This window comes from Lonchura striata, chromosome 2, assembly GCF_046129695.1.
Source record: "Lonchura striata isolate bLonStr1 chromosome 2, bLonStr1.mat, whole genome shotgun sequence".
NCBI lineage: Eukaryota > Metazoa > Chordata > Aves > Passeriformes > Estrildidae > Lonchura > Lonchura striata.
In genome coordinates, this window is record NC_134604.1 from 56,345,046 (window position 1) to 56,365,329 (window position 20,284).

The 20,284-nt window shown below is 35.2% G+C and overlaps 1 long non-coding RNA gene across 2 annotated transcripts in view; it reads left to right on the top strand.

Annotated features, from left to right (window-relative positions):
• LOC110470852 (uncharacterized) overlaps positions 1-18,805 on the top strand; it is a 40,874-nt gene extending 22,069 nt beyond the window's left edge. For both annotated transcript variants that reach the window (XR_013342067.1, XR_002465484.2), the window contains 2 exons: positions 17,152-17,236; positions 18,790-18,805. This is a non-coding gene — a long non-coding RNA (uncharacterized LOC110470852). The remainder of the gene's footprint in view (positions 1-17,151; positions 17,237-18,789) is intronic.
• The last annotated feature ends 1,479 nt before the right edge of the window (positions 18,806-20,284 follow it).

Here is a 20,284-nt window from a genome sequence, read left to right on the forward strand (position 1 = left end):
TGAGAGACTCCGTAGATCAGTTTAATTTTCAGTAAACCTTGCTACAAAATAGAGCTACCATGTTATTAATCCATGGAAGCCTATAAAAGCTGTAGGAACTCTTCTTGAGAGGCATAAACTACTTTTATTCAAATACATTAAAAAATTGTTTTGAATAAAGGAACATCAAGAACAACAGAAAATATACTATTCATTTTTCTTTGAAATACTATAAAATTCTGTACAAGGCTTATATTTATCATATCAGATTCATGTCTGCTCTTAAAATATTTGGGGATGTAAAAGTTTTGAATTAGATTGTGAATACGGAGCTGTGTCTTGGTGGCTGGAAAACAACTGTTCACCTGACAAAGCAGTTATCCTAAGTAGTGTTTAGGGAAGGATTGAAAGGTACGGTGGTGAAACACCATTAAGCAGGCCTGATTTTCCTGAAAGGAAACTTCACACAGCATTTCCATGTTTTTTCAACTGTTTCTTCTAAGGTTTTATAATAATCTGTGCAGAATACCAAATAATCTTTCCTTTTAAAAGTTTTACCAAAGAAAGTTATTTCCAGCCAATAAAATGATATATTCAAGTGTACCCTTGGCATCAAGAAACTACAAGCAAAAGCCTAAGAGATGAAAAAATTTGGAAGCTTTAGCATTTTTTTTCATCTTTGTATTCAGAAATTGAAAAGGCTTTTGGGTATAAGTTTTAACAGAATGCTCCTTATTGAGTTGCACCTGAGAGAAATAGTCAGTGAAAAATGTTAACTTGTGAATTATTTCTCAGCAGATAGTTGCACTAAAACTCCCTCTGGATAAATGGTTTATCTGGATTTTGGTAGACTGTGTCTCCCTTTTGGTCATTCAAGTGCTGTTAAACCCTGTTTAGAATTCTGTAAGCTCTAAAAATTAATTTCTTCCCTAATTCTCTTGAAATATAGAATCAGACATGGAATGTGAAAGTATAAGTACATAAGATATGTGTGGCATATTTTGTCTTGGGAAAGAAACATAAGGCAAACAGATTTGACAATAGTGAATGTATTTTCTTTATCTGTTCAGTCTTGACGCCATTTCTCTGCAAAACACACTTCTGTAAATTTTAAATTGAATCTTGAGTTGAAAACTTTGCTTCAGAGGTTATGTCTTCATGGCCAGCTTTTGTTTTTTTTTCCAGAAATCCAAACTGAAGGGATAAGGCTAATCAAATTATTATTTATAGTGTGTTGCCATGTTTCATATTCTATAGAAATAATAATTTATGGGAAATAACGAATCAAGCCTACTCAGAAGAAAAACTGACATCAATCCCAGACACATATACAATCAAATATTGCCAAAATATTTTTTGATTTCTGTGCATATGTTTTAGTCATTGTATTATTTTTGGTGTCATTATTATGGTATCTGTAGTACAATTGTGGAACAGTATGTATGTACTTGAAAAATCTGTATCATTAATATTATTTTTAATAAAGTGTATCTATTATTCTACTTTTCCATTTGATAAGAAATATGTAGTTTTATAAATGTCACTTTAAATTAGTGTATGTTAGGAGTATGTGCCATAAAAATCCAAAGGTAAACCGTTCAACTGACAGAGACAGATTTGTCCCAGTGAAAGAGTTCATGTATGAATCTGATAAAAAAGGTGTCTTCCCCTTACTTCCCTTACTCCCTTATCCCTGTTTTGCAACAATTTCACTTCCATGGCCCATAGTTATCCTGCTGTCAAATGAATTAAGTTTTTCCATTTTCATAATTTCAAAATGATAGAATCCTAGTTGATAGCTAAAAGTGTTGTTACTCTCAAATTGCAAGACTTTCTGCCATATAATATTTTTTTGTATGATTTAGGGTAACAAATTCTTCATTGAGGTCTGTCTCATTTAATTTACCTGTGATTAATTTAAAATCATATCTGAAGAACATTTAGGCAGTCAATTATCCTGGCCAATACATTTTTTTTTGGCCTTGTAGGGTTTTTTTATCTTATTTTCTATTTACTTTTAAGTCTTAAATCATTCTTTCCTTCAAATTACTTTTAAGTAATTAGGTAACAATACCTGCCCGAATAATAATTTTATTTTCAAAACTGCAGTAATACTATATGGACTAAACCCAGAATCTATACTCATCTGAAAGAATTGGCCAAGAGATCATATAATCTTCCTGATAAGGATTATAATGTCCTTAGACCTGAGTCATTGCGTATCTACTGAGATTTTTTTGCACCCTACTTATAGTAATTTACATTTGTAGACCTTGATTTCTATAAGGCAGCTTGCCTCTTCTAATATGCTTAATGCCATCAACTTAAAACGGAGGCAAAATATTAATTCAAGTTTTGGGGCCATATCTAGATTATATTTAATCTTTTTCCTTGATCTATTTTTAATTATGTGGATAAGAAACTTTTCAGTATTTGTTTAATATCCTTTGCAAGATCTAATTTATCTTGACTTTTGCAGTTCTCACTTCTTCTCTAAACATATTGACCTGTAACACATAACTTTTACTACTGATTAAACCCATTTTTCCTTTCTTGCAGTTTTTCTCACTTTTGAAGACACTATTTTCATTCATTTAGATTTGAGGCCCTTTTCTCCATGTTTCTTCTACTTTGTATTGAAAAATCAAAGAAAATTCTCATGCTTATGGCTTAGGGAGATTCTAAATCTGTGGTATATTCAATTCAATTCCCACCAGTTTTCTCTTCTGAATTTAAAACCTTTATCATGGAATTGCTTTTATTTGGTTCACCTTCATTTCAGCTGAGTCACTCACAACCACTTGATCCAGAGTTACACCACTAAAATCAACTTGATAAAGAGTTTTTAATTTTAGTGCCTCATATGAGTCTCTAGTCCCATAGAATTCTTATTAGGAAATAAAATTCATACCAATTCACATGAATTTATCTGAAATAGTCAGTATATACTTTTATATATAGGAATAACTTTGACCAGGATGCATTTCTACCCCTAATGCAAAACCGATCTATTTCCTGTTTGTAGAAAGTACTGGTGAAAAAACCAAATAGCAACCAAGAAAACCCCAAAAGAAACCCAAATGAACCCCCACAGGAAATAAGCACTGTTAGGTTTGGGACAATACAATAGCTGAAGTAAAACAGACACGTAATATTGAAGAGAACTGATTACTGCTTCTACATTACCTCAATTGTCTGGGCAGATTAGCACAAAAAAAATAGCATGTATTTTATTATGGTCCAATGTAATATTTAGATGAAAATAACACAATTATAAAAATAAAGAAAATGTCCATGAAAGAAGAATTATTCTGATACTGAATTACTTAGTATCTAGGATCAGATCTTATCTTGAATCCTCTGTTTCAAATCTGACAGAAGTGAAGGGTCATTCTGGGTGCTGCTAAACCCAATGACAATTATTCCATAAAAAAGTGGAGCAAGTTCAACATGAAAGAGAGACATGAAATATTTGCAGGAGATGGATTTACAAAATGTAACTTTCATATATAACGAAAGCACAAAAAATTGACCCGTTATTAAAAGTGTAGAGATATTTCCTTCTCCACTGGCTGAATTTTGCAAGGTAAAAAGGACTTGGAAATGTAACAGCAGGATGGAGTCATGCTGCTGAATACCTTATTTAGACATACAATTTTTACTGAAGGAGTTCATGAAAGCTTCTCTCAGATAGAAACGATAGGAGTATTCTAGAAGCAATCTTCTTGTTTCAAATATAAAAAAATAGAAATCATAGAGCCCACAATTTTTCAATGTTAAAATGTCAATCTGCTTTTTCACATCATGTAAAAACACCATTCTTAGCAATACAATAATCTACATCAATAGCAATAAGAATCCCTCATAGTAGTAGAAATTCAATTAATAAATGATACACAGGCAATTAGTGTATTTATGAGTGTTTCTCAATTTGAAAATATAAGTCCCACAGAGTTTTTCTGGGGGAACTGATATTCTAGTGATCCCAGTTGACTGGAAGTTAGAAAATCTACAAGAAGGATCAGAAGGAAGATACAGGGAACTACAGGGCAGTCAGACTTTGGTGCTGGGAGAGGTCATGGAGTAGATAATCTTGAGTGTCATTATGCAATGTACAGGACAATGAAGGCATTTTTGCCTGGCCAGCATGGGTTTATGAGAAGCACGTCCTACTTGAGCAGCCCCAAGTCCTCTGATGGCAGAGTCATCTGCCCAGTGAATAAGGGGAAGGTTGTGGTTGTGGTTGTTTTCTATCTGGACTGTAGCAAAGCCTTCAACACTGCTTCCCAAAACATTCTCCTGGCAGCTGCTGGATGGCCAGTCCCAGAGAGTGGTGGTGAAAGGAGTTATGTCTAGTAATGGCCAGTCACAGTGGGGCTCCCCAGGACTCAGTTCTGGGGCCAGTCCTGTTTAATATCTTTATCAGTGATCTGGACAAGCTGATCAAGTGCATCCTCAGGCAGTGTGTAGACAACATCAGGCTGGGAGGGAATGTTGATCTGCTGGAGGGTAGCAAGGCTCTGCAAAGGGCTGTGGACAGGCAGAATTAATGGACCAAGGCCATGAAGTATGAAGTTCAACAAGGCCAAGTTGAACTTGGGTCACAACAATCCCCACAGAGTTACAGGCTGGGGGAAGACTGTCTGGAAAACTGCCCAGCAGAGAAGGATCTGGGGGTGCCGGTCAGCAGCTGGCTGAACCCAAAACTATGTGCAGAGGTGGTCAAAAAGGCCGGTGGCATCCTGGCCTGTATCAGCAATAGTGTGGCCAGCAAGACCAGGGCAGTGATTGTCCCCCTGTACTCAGCACTGGTGAGGTTGCACATCAAGTCCTCCGTTCAGTTCTGGACCACTCACTGCAAGAAAGGCATTGAGGTGCTGGAGCACGTTCAGAGAAGGATAGCAAAGCTAGTGAAGGATCTGGATCACAAGTCTGATGAAGACTGGCAAAGGAAGCTGGGGTTATTTATCTTGGAGAAAAAGCAGGCTCTGGGGAGACCTTATCACTCTCTACAACTGCTTGAAAGGAGGTTGTAGCAAAATGGGGGTCAGACTCCTCTCAGAAAACAAGTAGTAGGGCAAGAGGAAATGGCATCAAGTTGCTCCAGGAGGTGTTTAGGTTGGATATGAAGAAAAAGGGTGAAAGGGTGGTTAAGCATTGCAGAAGGCTGCCCAGGGAAGAGGTTGAGTAATTACCCTTGGAGATATTTAAAAGATGTCTAGATATGAGACATGACTTAGGGACATGGTTTAGTGATGAACAGTGCAGTGTTATATTTATGGTTGGACTTGATGATCTTAGAATTCTTTTTCAACTTAAACAAGTCTATGATTCTATGATTTTACTTAATCAAATATGTAAATAGGAAGTCTAGAAAAATAATCTTTGCTGGGCTCCTATTATGTTATACCAGATGCATGTGAGACTCTTGTCCCCATCTGCCTGTTTCATCTTAGATATGAAAACATCATATTAATTGTGACTATCATATTAAATACATCTGATTGTTTAGGACATGAGTTACTGAATGCATCTCTCTCAGTGCAGGTGGCACAATTTTCAATGTGATGAACTACAGCAATCATGGAAAACTAGATAATTTATTTCTAATTTACACTGAAAGAATGAAATTTAGTTTTTAGGGAAAATACGTAGATCTTTCAGTCATTAAGGAAATTACAGTCACTTTTGTTATAGTAATTTCTCTTTTATAAAAATCTGGCTTAAGGAAGAAAAATTACTTGACTATAATTGATTTCTACTGTATTTTATTCTTTTATGCTGCATCTGTCATCTTATCTACATGTGTCTCAGATTTGAGACTACAGAAATGACTGTAGAAGGTAGTATTTGTGATGTGCTATGGATTGTATTGAAATCTTTTGAATTAATTTAGGCTATGGCATTCTATGGCAGATTAATTAAAATAATTCACAGTTCTTTCAGCCTGGGACAAGGAAAGGGAAACAAGCCTCAGATGTGAAATGCATTCATCAGGTTCACTCACTTCTTGATTACTCTTGTATCCGCCACATTTTTCCTGAAGTGAGTCATCAATATTTTGGCCATGAAAAAAACCTGCAGATGAACACTCCTATGGTAAAAAGGCAAGTCTTTTCCCACTGGAGACATAAATAATTTTTCTGTGTCCCTCCAGAAGTGATGTGAACAATGGAAAATACGGTTCTCATCACCCCCTGTTCAAATACTTTATCAAAAGCTCTGTGTGATTCCCCTCCATGACCTAAATGAGCCTCTGTTCAATGGGGAAACCAAAAACTTGAGTCTGACTCTGTCTTTGTCCTACACTCTCAGAGTACATGCTTCAGCCCATCTACAAGGCTGACCACAAAGTGCTTGAGGTGATGACAAGTTTTATTTTTCTGGATGTTTAAAATTCAACACAGGAGGTAAAAAAGTCATTCAATTATCTTACTTAATTTTGTCCTTCATAAAATGACCAAATTAAAAGAGTTTTTTCCACTTACCAACAGTTAGTAATCTTTTTAGCTTAGCCTGCCAACTGTCTCAGGAATTTTTGATTTGGTTTTGCTTTGTATTTTAGGGAGGGGCATTCTTATGTGAACATAGAAAAATTAAAAACTCATATATTGAAGCTGATTTTGATGGTCTTGATATTAGGAAATAAAGGTTTTCTCTGTGTTTAATAGTGTCATATGGGTCTGCTGGGACTTGGATTATCTTTGGGCTCATTTTCTTATTTCCACCTGAAATCTTGGGTTGGGACATGTTGTTACTGTGTTTACCTTCAATGCCTTCTGCTGTTCTTCCAGGGATCTGTGGTGACACGTCTTCATGTTTTCATTCCTAGTTTGGTCTGTCATATAGCCAGAATTAAAATGTGCGTTATGTGCATTTCAGATCCTTGAATATGATAATGGCCTTCAGGTTTAAAAAGAGTACTGAAATCTCAGAACCAAGATGTGATGCGTTACATCTGACATCTGATTAATGGGAATATATGGGAAAACCTCTTAGGGAAAAGTAGAAATTAAAAAATTAATGTTTTGCAAACACAAATAAGTTGTCTGAGCAAGTCAAACTCTTGAACCTAGGATATGTTTAATTGAATGCATCAGAGAAAGATGACAGTGTGGCATCTATTTGCTCTGTCTGGTACCTTGTGCAATTTCTGTGAAGTAGTAAGCCCAAGGGCTGAATTGTATTCAGAGGTGACAGCAAACCTCATAGATCCTTAAAAAAGTACTTTCTCTGCTTTGCATTCTGATTCTATTTCTTTTAGTAAGTCTAATTAATGTTTTACATATCCATGGTACTGTTAAAATGTGAATAATTCTAAGGAGCTCTTTATGACAGCCTGGCTGTGGAGTGGGAAGACTCCATAGTAAAAAAAATACATAAAAGAACACTGTGCTAGAAATTGTAGTACGATTCAGCTGTTCTCAGATATTTGCTAAACATGTGAGCCCACATTTGTTCTGAGATGAGGAAGCTAAAAAGGTTTTGGTATCCTAGCCCAGAGTACTCCTTAAAAAGCATTATGGCCTCTTCTAATTTTTTACTGAATTTTTAATTCTTCATTTTAAAATTAAGATGAAAGAGGAAAAAAAAAATTATTCTGTGACAGCACCTAAACCCTGTAGTCAAAATCATAGATCTATTAGGCAATTCAGTGGAAATATGCAACCAGGTGGTGATTTCATTTGACACACTGAACTCTAATATAGCAGAGGTAGGGACAATAATTATGTGTTCATGCCTTTTGGCACAAATATGTGATTCCAACACATAAAAATATCTCCATATTCAGGATGATATGATCTTCCCATTAAGAGGAGAAGTTCCTGAGAGACAGGTATTTATTTTTTTGCCATCCTTATTATTTACAAAAAAGTTTGTTTTTCAATGTAGAACAGTCAGGTACAACAACTGGCAGTTTCTTTGCTCAGTTGCTGGCAAACCTTTCCCCACTCTGTGCTGTCTCACCAAACAATCCCCATCACATAACTGCTGAGATACATGGTTCCTTCTCCAGATATGTGTAAAATAAATTTGGTGTGATGGGGACTTCTACCTTTAGTCTCTGTTAGCTGAGGTGTTTTGTAAGAAATATTGCTCAGCCATTAAAATCCGAAATGGACTTAAGTGCTCCTTACTTCTTTCCCCAGTGACACAAAGGGGTTTGTTCAAGCTGTGCAATTAGCTAAGCTGTGACTAGGTGACTGTATTAGTGAAGGTATATATTTTTTGCTCTGGGTGTGAAAACATTTTAAAGTTTCAATGCTTAAATATTTTTAAGCTTCAAAATGACCTTTTTCTTCTTAATCACATTATGGATATTTTACACACTGTGATATTTTTGTCCCCGAGTGTGACTGGATTGCTCTTTTAGGCCCTGATTCAGCAAAGCAGTAGGGTATTTCCTGCTTTAAAAATCAGCAAAACACTAATATATTTCCTACTTTAAAAAAAGATTAAAGGTCTTAAAGTAATCCTTGGAAATTCTGCCCCAGTTTATTGGAAATTTTATTTAAAAAATCAAAGAGAGACTGTTATTCTTCAGAATGTATCATATCTTAAACACTTCTAATGAAGGAATATAAAACTTTTCTCACTCATTTTTTTTGTTTTCTATGGGAAAGTTCATAAGGCTGGGATGACTTATTTGTTTTAATTGTATTGTTTATTTCTAAGAGACAGTGAGACCTTTACATCACAAGATGTTCTCCAGTAAGTTCAATACACAAAACTATGTGGGTGATGTTGAAGAAATGATTGATAATACTTGCTTGTCCCTGTTAATTACTTTATGTCTGAATAACAAAATGAAGACACTGGAAATACAAATCTCAGAAAATAATCTAATGGTCTCATGTTTTTTTTAGAAACCGTAGCTTTGGAGATATGTATTTTCCCATTATATTAGTAATTGGAAAAGTTATATTCTGTTAAAGAGGTGTCCTATACAATTGATGCCACCCTTGATCACAGTGCTCCCTATTGAAAAGCACATAAAGGTATTTCATAAAGCAAATTATTGCATCATGAGTTTTAACACTGGCACAATAAAGTGGTTGCCAAAACAGCTTTGTGAGTCCGTGCAGAAAGTATTCCACTTCAGGGCAACATTCAATTGATGTGCATCTGGCACCATAAGTGCAAAAAATGCATGTGAACATAAGTAAGCTTTAAGGGATTGTTTTGCTGTTCCCAGCTTACTCTTTCTATCAAAGGACTACTGCAGTAACTGGTCAGATTTGAATAGCAAAATTCCACTTAGGTGCTTGATAGAAAAGCATCATGTTCAGGAACTGGAACAGCATCACAAGCATTACAGCAGCACAACGGGGATCAAGAGCTGTATAATAAGGAGGCTTCACACAGCCAAAGAAGCACACATGACAGAGAAATACAGCTAGATAAAGTGGATCAGTGTTCTTTCAGCCAAAACTCTTACACTTCAGTTGAATTAGTTCACATTTAAGACTGCTTCAAATGAGAATATCCAGCTCTTTTTAACAAATTAATGTATAAAATGACTCTATGATTCTTTTATTTTGGATTATATGCTCCTGAAAAAACAGCAAAATGAACAGACTTGAGACTTCTGAAGACAAAATAAAGACTGAAACAATACTGTCATGATTCTTTTTTTTATAAAGCCACAAATGAGACATTTGGGAACGGAAAACTGTTTTGAGGGAACATTAAATTGGCCAAGAACAAATTGCTACAGAAAATGACATCCTTTTCTGAACATCCATTAGTTTCTGATAATCAGGAATTCTCGGATGCTTGAACATTCCATTAGTATGAAGCAGCGAGTTAATTGTAATAATTATCAGCAGTTTTAATTGTTTTGTTATAATGTATTTTGCAGTTTGTTTGACAGTGTGAAATCAATATGCACCTCTAGGAAAATTATCTAGTATAATAAAATTAGGCTCCATTATGCCTCCCAACCTTGGAATTAAAATTTGCACATAAATATGTATTTCTGTTTGTGTACATAGAAGAATTATATTCAATAAGTGGAGATGCATAAATAAATTGGGCTTTGTTTTTAAAGTGGAAGATGGAGCCTCCTCTTAAGAATTCTTTCTAACTTTCAAGCCTTTAGTTTTCAGGCATGCAATCAGAGAACCACTGTTACGTATTTTCAACTTAACTGATTATTTTTTTATGCCTCAAGAAAGTACTTTATAGCATATAAACTATAGAGATTTTAGCAGTGGTTTCTAGAATATCTGTATTTATGTGGTGAGGTATGTGAAAGTTAATTGTAATGATGATTTCCAGATGGGGATCCCAAAGAACATAGAACCAATAAACAATTAAATGTTACAACATCTGAGAGAAGGTCCTACTTGCAGTTATTACATCTAGTTTAACAAAATGTGAAAATTCTGGAAAATAGTTATTCAAATTTACATAACAGTTTTCAATATGATGGAAACTAAACTCCAGACATTTGAATTCCTGTATTGCACTTTAAAGGCCAAATAACATTGACTCTTTCCTAACACCCTTGAAGTCATTGCCTGTAATTCCTCTATGTCCTATAGGATTTATACTATTCCTCAATATTGTAGTAGGGCATCTGATTCTGGAGAAGGATTCAGTTTATTGCATTTTGAAGAAGATGTGAAAAAGTTAGAGTGGAACAGAAAGAAGTCACAGGAAAAATTTAAGGAGCATAGAGAGATGTACTTCATTGGTATGTTCTCACAGTTTTATCTGTTAAAAGGAATATGTACATGCAGTTTGGTTACAGTATTTAAATATTGTTTTGTAAGAACACCCTGTATAGTTAAGGGCTTTTTAATTTAATTTTTAAAAAAGAAAAAAAAATAACCGTAGTTGTGACAAGAACCAATAGCAAGATGCTGTAGTTAGGGGAAAAAAAACAACAATCCTGGAAATAAACATTTGGATTTAGTAGTGATTTTAATGGGCATTTAACTGTTGGAATAAACTACCAAAATAAATGAAAAATTCTACATTTCTATATTTTTTCCAGATACTTTTTGAGAATATTTGGTTTAATCAAATGCAAGTTACTGACTTTTGTAAAGGCATAAACAAGACAAAATGTAATGGTCTAAGTTAGAACGTTTTATGGTACATGAGATATCAGACAAAATAATCCAATGATGTCTTCTGGTTTTATGCTGTGATTATTACCCACACAATTTGCATCCTGCACATTGAAGTGTCTTGACAAGAGATGTCAGTTCCTGTCACTGTCATGCAAGAGTTAAAAATGTCTTTGTTTTTTTTTTTTTTTATTTGCTTGTGGAAAAAGACAGAAGGTGCTTCGAGTCATGGAGAGACTTGAGAGGGTCAGAAGCTTAGCTGGATTCCAAAGGAAGATAGGAAGTCTTCTCTCATTTCTCTATGAAGGCAGAAGTTGGGGAAGAGAAGAAATTAGTGAGGGGAAAAGATGACAGATGGGATGGAGGTGGAGAGCAGTGATACCAACCTGAAAAGATTTGTGATTGCTACACTAGGCAATAGATGAAACTTTGGAGCTAATTTTCTTCAGTCTCATTTACATGCTGAAACCTGAGGTAAGGGTCAGTGCATAGTCTAGCAAGGAATAATATGAAAATGTTTTCTGAAAACCTGGACCAGATCTCTATAAAGAGCACCTTCAGAATAAATTTGTTATGTAGTTTTCTTATTTGTATTGAAGAGGTTTTTTTTTTTTTTGTTTTCTGGGCTTTTTTTTTTTGTTTTGTTTTATTTTGGGGTTTTGGGTGAATTTGGTTTTTTTTGGTTTCTTTTTTTGATTTTTGTCTGTGTGTACTGTTTATTTGTCATTTGATTTGTTTGGTTTATATTCTGTTGGTGGTGTTTGTTTCATTTTTGCCTCCTGTAGGCAAGTCTGCTTTGGCTTTTGTAGATATACGGGATTGCTCCTGAGCTGGAGAGAATGTTCTTCTGTCTCCTCTGCATGGAGCAGAGCAGCTGAGAACCTGTTCAGCACACCTTTGCAGAGTTGCCACAATATGTGCATACTAACAACATCCTTAGCTAAATGCCCGTTTCACAGTTCAATTTTTAGGGGTAAAATTTTAAGAAATAAATGTGAATACTGCCTCTCACTGCTTGTTTGGTCTGTGATCTATAAATAAAAAGAACTTTAACCTTTTGTAAGCTCAATGATAAGTTATTTGTTGGAGCAGCAATGTGCCAGCCCCTAGCTGATTCAGAAATGACAACTAAGGAGCAAGCAGACTATGCTTCATGTAAAATCCAATTGTAGTGCCATCATTATAAGGAAGATTTGAGAGCTCTGCTGTCTTTTCAGTAGCTATCGCTGCCTCTGTCAAGGGCTTCATCTGAATTCAGAACATATAACTTTATTTCCTTATAATGTCTAATGATGATTCATGGTTTTTGCTTTCCCCTGTCTTCGATTCCAACAATGCATGCTTTTATACCTGCTGTCTTAAATCCTTCTATTCGCTGTTCAGGACAACTTCTAAAGCAAGCACACTCAGCCTTCCAAAGGGAATTCAATAGCTCCTGAGGATTGTTCCTTTTTTTAATACTGTCCCATGCTGTTTCAGCTATTCTGCCATTTTCGAGATTATAATTACTATTGTCATTGCTGACACAAGACATCTACTTGGGGAGTGTTCCAGAGAGAATTGAGCTGCACCTCCTCACTCCCCTGAGTCCAGAAGGACAGATCCTTCTAATCTCTGCTGGTCCCAAAAGCAGGAGGCTTCTGGCTGTTCTTTAACCCTGACCTCTCGCCTTGCAGTAGATAAAGCTGAAGTCAAGTCACTGAGCTAACAGTTTATAAAATGTATTACCTTCTATTACCAAATTTTAAAAGCCTGAAGCAACTTTCTGAATTTTAGCACTGATGTTAGTTGTAACTTTTTTTTTTAAACTATAGCTACTGATGGTTATTTCAAGTGACTTAACACATTTATTTTTATAAAGGCAGCTGGTACTATCTGCTTTCTCTGTCTCTCTCTTCCAGAACAGTGAGTTAGTGCTTACTTTTAACTGTGTTGGCTTTTGCTGAAATTATTTAAGACCCTCTCTCCTTTTTAATTTTTGAAACTACTGGGATGACACATCTAATATAGTCGCTTTATCTTTCTGAAAATAAGTTTATTATTCTAAGGCTGTGGCTTTGATTTTATTTCAAGCTGTTGCTGCTTTCCTCTGATAGGGAAAACCCACACTAATGCCACATTGTTTAGAAAAAATGGCAAAAATGCCTTCAGAAGGATGCTCAGAAGAAGAAGAGCTACATAAATGACACATCAGCCATTTGTACTCAGAGACTGGCTATGCCTCGTGCATACAACGTGCACACTGATGGATACAAAGGGAAGAAAAGAGAGTATGCTTTGGGTGAAAACCAGTATTTTTCACTGAATGAATTTTGTTCCACTGATTTGTAGGGGTGAATTGATTATATATTCCTTCACAAGCTAGATCTTTGTAGGAATATCCTGTGCTGGCACCATGCGATGACAGAACTGCTGCAGACTTGAAAGGACCTTCAGTGCTTTTTATTGCATGGTTAACAAGAACAGACAAGTTTCCTGCCCAGTCCCAAGAAATAGGCTACTACTTCAAAACCTTTCTCTGCAACTACATGGGAGCAGGGAGGATCTTCTTTGGTCTAGACCCGATGAACTAGTATAGCTCACCGAGGAGCAAGAATGAGCACCACGGGAGTTTAACAGTCTCACCAGGCTGCAGCAGATCCATTTATTTTTAGACTTCCGTGGCACAGCTGGAGCTGACAACTCCAGGAGTAGTAGTTCTGTCCAAGAAAAGTAGTGAGAGTGGTGCTCACAACCCATGCTCTGAAAGCCATTAATAATAAAAAAATAGAGCACTGTAGGAAAAAAAAAAAATATTTAAGGGATTCTTTCAGGATGGCTTGTGTACTGTCAGATTGGATGCAGAGTAAAATGTATGAGCAAGTTTCACTAACAAGGTATAAAATGTTCAGAATGTCATGAGAGTAATATCCAACCTGCCATTTCCAAGGGGGGCTGAAGTAAGAGAAAAACAAAATGCAGATGTGCCTTTCCAATTTCTTTTTGCTGTATTAAGAGTCCCTGTGGTATTTTAAAGTGCGTTTTCTGCATATTTTTGCATTAAAAATATTAGGTTATCACATCCTTGTGTATGCTTAAAGACGAACAATTTAGGAGACTTCACAGGAGACTGAAATTTCTGTACTCTTAATAAATCATCTGGGAGGGAAAAAGAACTCTTTGTGTGTGAAAGAAAAAAGATCTTTATACTTTCATAAAAGGGAGAGGCGGTTCTCCATCTTCTTACCTATGAGATCCTAAATAAAACTGAGACTGCTATATCTCAAAGTTAAAATGATCATTCAAACCACTTCATTTTAATTGGGAAAACTACAGGTTTTTGCTGCATCTCCACAATCAGGCATAATATTACTTTCCTTCATTTTATCTTTTTAGCAATTTTCCTCTTTTACCTTTCTCCCTTATACCATTATCAAGTATTATATGAACACACTATAGAATAGAATTTGAAAATGGCCATAAGTATTCACATAAACATGTGAAAAAACAATAACAGAGATTCTAATTCAAATCACAGTCTAATTCTCCTTATCATGACTCTAATCCTGCTCTGTAAAATCTGCTTCATTAATGTTGTTAGAAAGTTAAAAGGCTTCTCTACAGGTTTTGCCTGCTGGATTCAGTTCTCTCATACACAGTAGTTAAGATGTGACCAATGTGTTAATAAAATATTGTCAAATAAAAATATTGCAATAAAAAATTGTCAAAATTTTGATTTTCATGGGACTTGTGGAATAAAAGGAATGTGTGAAACCGGAGACTGAGGCTACTGATTTCATAATTTCTGACTAGTAACAGATAAACTCCTAGTTTGCTGAGGCATACAAAACACAGAAATATCATTGAAACACAATGTGAGATTGATATGTATTCTTTGTAGTCTCTGATAAGAAGATATAAGATGAAAAAAATTAAGTTAGTTTAAAAAAAACATTTATAAAGAAACATACTGATACCAAAGACATCTTAGAAATTAACTTAATATTTTCCTAAATTATATTTTTCAAGATAATTTCAACTCAAATATCTAAAATACCTTTTTCTTTCTTAGACACTGAAACCTTTACAAACTACAAAATTTTATTATGATATAATTACATTATAAAAGCAGTGCCCAAAACCTGTCTAATTTGTGGTTTGGTGTTCCTCCTCTTCTTGTTTTGAAACCAAGAAAGGAGGATTATGGGTCGATAAAAGTGGAAGTATATGGAAGAATATTTCATTGTGGTGAACTAATGTCAAGAACCATATTTTTCAGAAACACTACTTTTGTATGAAGGCCTTGCTAAAAGATTAAGAATCTTTTAGTATTCCTGATGTTTCATGTTTGTAATGAGCTGCAGCTGTTTTCCCACTGTAGCTTGTGTATTCTGTACTCCTATAAAATGAAAATAAGAGAAACATAATGTATTTTAATGCATATGTCTCTAATTGTTTTTCTTTTATAGAGATTTTTCTAGCTCATTGCTGTTACTGTGGTGTTTTACTACCTTTCAAGATTAAGAAAGAAGTCTACTACAGCATTTGCTATCAATATAGACTCTTCTCCCAGTTTGCCAGGAAAGAACATGTTATATACTTGTCTTTATGTGTCTGTCTCCCACAAATGCTAAATTTCTGTCCTTGAAACCAAAGTTTAAAAAAAAACAAACCCCAAAAATAGTGGGATTTCCTTCTTAACCTTACATTTGTAGATTCTGTTATTTTTCTTGGCTTTTCTAGATATTAATTCCAAAGGCAATATTACCTTGCTGAGTAAGCACAGCAGTCACCCTTGAGGTAAATTAGCGTCTACATCCACAGGAAGCAAGCAAGAAAAAATAAGATTCTCAAGAAAACCAGTGAGTTGATCAAAAGAAAACTACTTACATGGTGAGCTTAAACAAGGCCTAACAAATCAAGTTTCAGCATCAGTACAAAGTAATGAAACCAACATTCTGGTAGCACAGTAGCATTTTAATCAAGGTGTGCATGGAAACAGGTATTTCGGCCCAACAACAGCCATCAAGGTTTTTGGATTCATAGAAGAGAAAAAGTTGATTGGCAGAGAAAGAGGGAGGAGGAAAGAAGAGACAGAGGAAGAGACAGAGACAGAGGAAGAGACAGAGATCCCTGCTGATAGCAGGTTACTGACTTCTTCCAGATCATCCATGTGATGTGTGATGCTTCATGCTGCCTTAAACCTGCAAATGTTATTGTTGTTATAAAATGAGTGGCTTCTTAGAGTTGAATCTTTCTATATTCAATCTAAACTTGGTGATATTGTAGCTTTCTTGGAAAGACCATGGTGTTTGTAAACATTTTGAAGCTGAGAAAGAACACAGCTGATTGTGTTTCAACAGAGGCAAACTGGAGGACTTTGAGTAACAGCAGCATTGAAGGATCGAGAGCAATAAGTAAATGGAGTCAGGAAGAGGTTTATAAATTTTCTTTAGACTTCTGTCTTCCATATACTAGCTAAAGTGAAAACTGATCTATGTTGTATGGATAACTGACTCTATATTTTACAGAAAATATAGAACTAAGTCTGTGAAAAGAGGTTTCTTTCAGTTTTTCAGTATGCTTAGTTAATCTTCGTTACAGCTAGCAATAGTAAGGAAAGACAAGGTGGTGCTGGGCTTTGGAGAAGATAAAGAAAAAAGTGCACTATCTCTTTCCAATAATTTAATTGCCTTTTCAAATATATCCTTTGTATCCTGTTATTTTGCATATGCCTGAACTTCCAAAATAGGCATAAATATGATTTGTTGAAACCAGTGATGTATACTTTTCTCAATAGGGTACTTGATTGGAAAAGATGTCTCTGAAAAGAGAGCTCTACTTTTTCCCATACAAAAAACCCCATAAGTCAGATCAATTTCTCTTTATTTCCATCTAGTACATAATGTAGTTGTTGGCCAAAATGAGCCAAAATTATAATTTCAGAGCATAAGTCCATTAACATATGTAGAAGTAAAGAACCCAGAATGTAGATGGACCTAACTGATGTATAAAAAAATTCCCATAATCTCTTCAGTTTTTGAGATTGTACCAATACCACAGGTGTTTCGATGGCAAACATTGCTGAGCTCTCTGGTTTTTTTATTCTTCGTAGTCAGCATATTGTCAGTCAGAGCTTCCATGTCAGCCACCTTGGGAAGGAAGCAGCAGCAGATACACTGAAAAGACCCTTCTTTCTGGTAAGAAAAACTTTAGATCTGCTACTATTCCTTGCCATAAAATTTCTCTCTGTCTCTGAAACTAGAGAGAATGCTTGAGACCAACAGCAATTTTCAAAAAGTGACTGCTGGAGAAACACATCAACTGCTGGCTGTTCAGAGCGAACAGAATTGGAATAAAAAAGGTATGCAGTTGTATTTGTGGCAGCACTTGAGAAAGCATAGTATTAGTGAAATAAATAAATTAGTAAATAAACATTAAAAGAAAAAAAGCCCTTAATTGAAGAGAAATACAAACAGAGTATTAAAGCTGTCATTAGAAGACACCAGATATATCTGACAAAAGAAGGACTTGCGTTAGCAATCTCTTTTGGAGACCAGCTGCTAGGAATAGATGGATCACTGTCTCATCCAGTGTAACACTTCCTCTGTTCCTTTTTTAAATGCTATTTTTAAAACTAAGATAAACTGTATTTAAATGCAGGAAGTAGACCATGGAGAAACAACAGTCTGTTATAAGAGATTAACAAATATCCTTTTTTTTTTTTTTTTTTTTTTTTTTTGTGAACATGTCTTTTCCTGTTCAAGAAGAGTTATTTTGGTGACCAAAATGCATTTAATCCCTTCCAAGCTGAATCTTGACTCTGCCTCAGTAAACATTAAAAACTGTAATTTATTATGATTTGTTGATGTCATCAGGACATTTTCCATAAAGGAGGAATAATTTTGTCAAATAAACAAGAAATGTGTTTTCCCTCAAGATGTAGGCTTATGCTACTGCTGTACTTCTGCTTGCTTCGGATAGTCTATATTTTCTATTTCAGTCTAAAGGTACTTTTGCTACTACCGTAGCTGCACAGGTCTTCTAACAGGCCTAGCAATCAAATTTCTTTTAGCTCCTCTGCAGGCAATGTCAGAAGAAAAATACTGGCCACTGAGGGTACTATAACTTCTTTGCATTTTGTCTATGTTGAGACACTTGTAATTGAATCAAAGGTGACATTGACTATTATGCATCATGATTTAGGATTCAGGTTATTGGTCAATTTATGATTCTTTGAAAGGGGAGCTCTGTAATGAAGTCACAATTAAAATCCAACTTCTTTTGTAAGTCAGTGGGAATTACATATCCAAATGTCTTCTGTGCCTTTGAAAATCTCTTCATAAGTTTATAAATTTGATCACAACAGTCCCTTCTGGCCCTCTAATCTATGAATCTCTTAAACTTCCTACCATGGGAATTAAACTAATTTTCAGCTCATAGATTGGTTATGCTGAGATCCACTTCATTTACTTACTGATGGGATTTATTTTTCCCTGTTTTATGCTGAAGGAAATATAAAACCCTCTTATAATTCATGGTAGTTGTTGCTAAATTTGTTTGCCAGTTTATTTTGGGAGGTAGATGACCATTTCTATACGTGTTGTTTAAAGCAAACAACATGGTTTAAAATAAATAGTTACTGTTTTTATTATGTGTTTTCAATATTATTTCAACATGTAATCAGCAAAAAGAGAAAGTAAGCACACTGCAGGGCTAGAAGAGAAACCTCACTTATATTTTCCTTCCCCAGTGATGCATGGATGAGAAGACATTATGGATTCATACACGATTTCTATATCCCAGGAGAACTGCAAAGTGACTTTCTTCTTTCTCTGTAAGTCTTTCTCATGAAACAACAATGTGAGACAAAGAACGGGTAAGTCAAAATTTTTATGTACCTCTCTTCCTTTGTCCTTTAAAAGAACCTTGAAAAATATTAGATTTTTTTTCCTATAAGCTTAGGGTCCCCATGAAGAATGAATCTTGCTTCTCAACGTAACAGAAAACTGTTTTCCAACAGCATGTGGTGGACTAACAAAACTAATCCCTGAAAACCCTGCAATTCACATATGTTCGGCTCACCCCCATTGTTGCAATATTACAAGACATGGTGATGAAAAGAAGTTGGATGTATCTGAAATATAAGCAGTTGCTTATTTGTTTTTAATTCCTAACTCTGCTTCTTTCTAACCCTTCTTGCTTTGAACATTTGTACATCATGAGAATAACTCTGAGTTCATCCATTTAGTGAGGTTACCATCCTCTTATTGATAATCACTTCTTGCTCCAAATTAATCTTCGCAGGAATCTTTACAATTCACAAGAATATATTTTTACTGATTAAAAAAAAAAAAAAGCTTTACTGTGTTTTGGAAACCTGTTTCCCTGTAAATATAAACATCAGTAAGTCCATTAGGAGACATTTCAATGTTTTCAGAATTTCACTGTTATAAAAATTTCAGTGTAAACTCCTTTGCATCTTGTTTGTCAGCTGCATACTTTTATAATATATTGAGAGGCAACTGGACTGACAGAAGGTAGAGAGTTTTCTTTAGCATCAACCATAATAATCATGGGACCAAAATCTAGACTAGCCTTCATTCTGCTCTGCCTAGAAAGATCTGGCAACACTCTTAGTTCCAGCTTCTTGGGAAGGCACTACAGGCCCAGTTCAGTTGCCTAAACAAAACTCTATAGGGCCAGCTGAGACACCTTATAGTGCCTTACTTGCCCTCCAGCAGGCACAGGCTTTGAGTGTCGTGTATTCTGCCTTTGCATGAGCTCTCAGACATTCTGGTTGTTTCAGTGGAACCAATCACCTCTGTGTCAGCAGCTGAAATAAGGATTTTGTTCCAGGCTGTGTCTAAGACTGCTCAGCTGCCTAGTAGCTCGGTGTTCATCTCATGCTAAAGTTGTCACCTTCATTTCCACTCACCATGTTGAAGTCCAAGAAGTCAGGAAAATAGAGAAAGATGATTTAGAGGCAGGCAAAAACAAATTAATTTTTTTAAAGTAAAAATCATAGAAAAAATTTATAAATTAATTTCCATGAAAAATAAAATTGAGAGCTGCTAGTATATCTTCCTTCAGCTCTTCAATTTCCTGTTTTTTTTTAGCTGAGGCATTGCTACTTAAAAGGAAGCCTGGTTGAATGACAAGTTCACAGAATCTTAGAATGCTTAAGTCATGTTAGAAAAAGTATATAAAAATTAAATTGTTTTTCATCTTCCCCATCACTTATATGT